The sequence below is a fragment of the Oryx dammah genome, unplaced genomic scaffold (assembly GCF_014754425.2).
Source record: "Oryx dammah isolate SB20612 unplaced genomic scaffold, SCBI_Odam_1.1 HiC_scaffold_19, whole genome shotgun sequence".
In the NCBI taxonomy this organism is placed as follows: Eukaryota; Metazoa; Chordata; class Mammalia; order Artiodactyla; family Bovidae; genus Oryx; species Oryx dammah.
This window is the reverse complement of record NW_024070203.1, coordinates 4537744-4541396: the sequence shown is the minus strand read 5'-3', so window position 1 is coordinate 4541396 and position 3653 is coordinate 4537744.

Genomic DNA, 3653 nt, shown 5'->3' with positions numbered 1-3653 from the left:
AGTCAAAATTGCTAGAATGCTTTCAAACTTAAGAGATCATCAACTTAAAATAATCATATGCATATATCTGTCCCTAGGTACCATGAGGGTATAGGTTCCAGGACGCACTGATTATCACAGATAATCAAGTTATTTACAATTGGTCCTCAGTATCCACAGATTCTGCATCTGCAAATACAGAAGGTCGACTGTATGTTTATCATTTTTTTAAAAATCTATGTATATGTGGACCTGTGCAGTTCAAACCAATGTTGTTCAAGGGTCAACTGTTGTAGGTTGTCATTTAAGAATATCATGATAGTTTCAAACCAAAAACCTATATTAGATACACACACAAAAAGAAGAATCCAAACCTATCATTAAAAATAGTCACTCAATTACAAGCAAAGAAAGCAAAAGGAGAAAGAAACAAAAAATACATATAGAATAATATCACTGGTGACCTTAGATACAAATATCTTCTGCAAAACATTAGCAAATCAAATTCTATAATACATTAAAAGAACCATACTCCATAATCAAGTAGCATTTATGCAAGGATGCAGGGATTGTTCATTATCTGCAAATCAGTGTAATATACCACATTAATAAACTAAAGAATGAAGATCATATGATTATCTCAACAGATACAGGAAAAAGTTTTTTAAAATTCAACATTCATATTTTTAAAACTCTCATCAAAGTGCCTTTAGTGATAAAAAACCTCAACATAATAAAAGCCATATATGATAAGCCCAGAGTCACATCATACTCAATGGTGAAAGCTGAGAATATTTCCTCTAAGATCCTCTTAAGAGTGGAATCTCTATTTCCCACAGCTCTCTGACTCTCCTGAACACAAACTGTGCTGGTTTTCAAAGCCAGATGTTCAAGCAGTTCATCTCCCAGTCCGGACCTTGGTGCCACATCTCCTTCTTTATATTTTTAGTTGTGAAAAATGTTTTCTGCTAATCTTCAAATCATTCTCATCAAGACTTATTCTGTAGTAGCTGTAATTTCCATGTGCCTGTCAGGGGAGGTGAGCTCAGAATCTTCCTGCTCTACCATATTGACCACATCCCTTCAACTCCTAATTATTGATATCAATTTTAACACATACATTAAGTGTATATTTCAATCATTTTGGAGGGAGTAAGTTCCTTATTACCATTATACTTTGGACTGGTTGCATAATTTTCAGGACCCAGGGGAAAATGAAAAGAAAGGATTCCTTGTTCTAAAAGCAGGATGAAAGTATAAAGATACCAAAATATGAAGGTTTTTATATTTCTTCCACTTCTCTCCTCTCCTAATTCATATGCTTTCATTTCCCCATTGGATGTTACTTTAAAAATTCAAAAATACAATTTTTAAGTTGAACTTCAAACAAATTGAAAGAATTGTGGATAATTTCAAAATAATGACAATAGATCTTTAAACCAAGCATGAGTTCATCCATATGATTACATTCCCATGAAGCTGATCCTGAATATATACTCTAGTAGCATTTTGCTTGTCCATTTATCTGCCTGGCAGAAATTACACGTCTCTCTCTACCAATGATTAACAGGTAAAATATATTGTAGTTCTCTGGGATCCTGTCCATCCAAACAGAAGTTCAAGGACAAGTACTTGTCCATGATGGTTTCCCTGTGCCAGCAGTACTTGGGAATCATCCCACTTTCTGCCAGTTATGGTCTGAAGAGCTGTGTCTCTGCACCGTTCACATATTGAAAACTTAGTGCCCAATGTGATAGTGTTAGGAGGAGGCTGCCTTTGGGAGGTGATGAAGTCCTGATGATGGAGCCCTCAAGAATGGAATACGTGATCTTATGACAGTGATCCCACAGAAAGAACCCCTGTGCACTATTGGTGGGATTATAAATTGGTGCAGCCACTAAGCGATATAGTGCAGAGGGTCCTCAGAAAATGATTCTCAGTACAATATAACCCAGCAGTTTCACTTCTGGGAATATACTAAAAGGAAAGAATACCAACTCAAAGAGACATCTGCACCCTCATGTTCATAGCAGCCTTATTCACAGTAGCTAAGACATGGAGGGGAATTCCTGGTGGCTAAGATGGTAAAGAATCCACCTGCCAGTGCAGGAGACCTGTGTCTGGTCCTTCAGTCAGGAAGATTCCCTAGACAGGGGAATGGCAACCCACTCTAGTATTCTTGCCTGGAGAATTCCATAGACAGGTGGGCTACAGTCCATGGGGTTGCCAAAAGTCAGACACGACTGAGCAACTAACACACACAAGACATGGAGACAATCTAAGTGTTCATTGATAGATGAATGGATAAAGAAGTTGTGAGATTATACACACACAGACATACACACTCAAATGGAAAAATGGAATAGTATTCAGCCATAAAATGAGGAAATTCTATAATTTGTAACAACATGGGTGGACCTTGAAGGCATCATACAAAGTGAAATGAGACAGAAAAAGACAAATATGGTTTGATTTCCTTTACATGTGGAATCTTGAAGAAATAAACTAATAGAAGAAGAAATCAGACATATTACCAGAAGCAGAGGGTGAGGGAGGGAGAGCTGAAGGGAGGTTGTAAAAAGGCACAAATTTCCAATTATAAGACAATTAAGAGCTAAGATTGTAATGTATAATATGATGACTGTAGTTAATGGTGCTATATAATCTATAGGTAAGTTAAGAGACTAAATCCTAGGAGTTCTCACCACAGGAAAAACATTTTAATTCTTTTTTTCTTTTCTCCTTTCTTTTCTTCTTGCTGTATCTATATGAGATGATGGATATCAGCTGAATCTATTACAATTATCATTTTGCAATATATATATAAATTGAACCATCCTGTTGTATGCGTTAAACTTATAGTGATGTATGTCAACTATTTCTCTATAAAAGTGGGAAAAAAAAAAAACCAAAAGATTTAACTGAGCAACTAACGCTTTCCAGAAACAAAGAGCAGAGATGGCACAGGTGTGTGTCCTGTGTGAGCAATAAGCCACTGGCTCTCCAGCATCTTCACTGGTAGCATTTCCAACCATATCTCATTTATTTTGCTGCATATTGACACAGAGAAGCAATGTGTACATTCCTTCATGTGTGTGCATGAATGTACACAAAGAAAGTGTCTCCATTTTCAGGGCTTCCCCTCCCATGTATAGCAGTCCTGGGTAAAACTTTGAATATAACACAGCATAAACTACACCAGTTTTAGAATCAAATAGCATATAACCCACTTGCAGAGGGCCCTTGCATATAAAACTAACATCTTCAGAGGCTCAGTTTATTGTTTGTGGTCTCGTGCAGTGTTTCCTTTGTTAGGCAAGAATTACATCTTCTAGTACCGGCAACCCACTCCAGTATTCTTGCCTGGAGAATCTCAGGGACAGAGGAGCTCGGTGGGCTGCCACCTATGGGGTCACACAGAGTTGGACATGACTGAAGTGACTTAGCAGCAGCAGCAGCAGCAGCAGCAGCAGCAGCAGCAGTATTCCATAACTTTCAGAGTTATGCGTCAGGCTCATAAGACAGTTTGCATGAGATATGGAGGGCAGAAGTGCAATAGCAACTATACTTGTCATACTCTAAAATTCAGTGCAGGGCACCAAGCTCTGTGGCAACTGGTACCAATCTCTAGAGATTACATGATGTTCTAGGAATATACTGTGGGTATTCTGTCT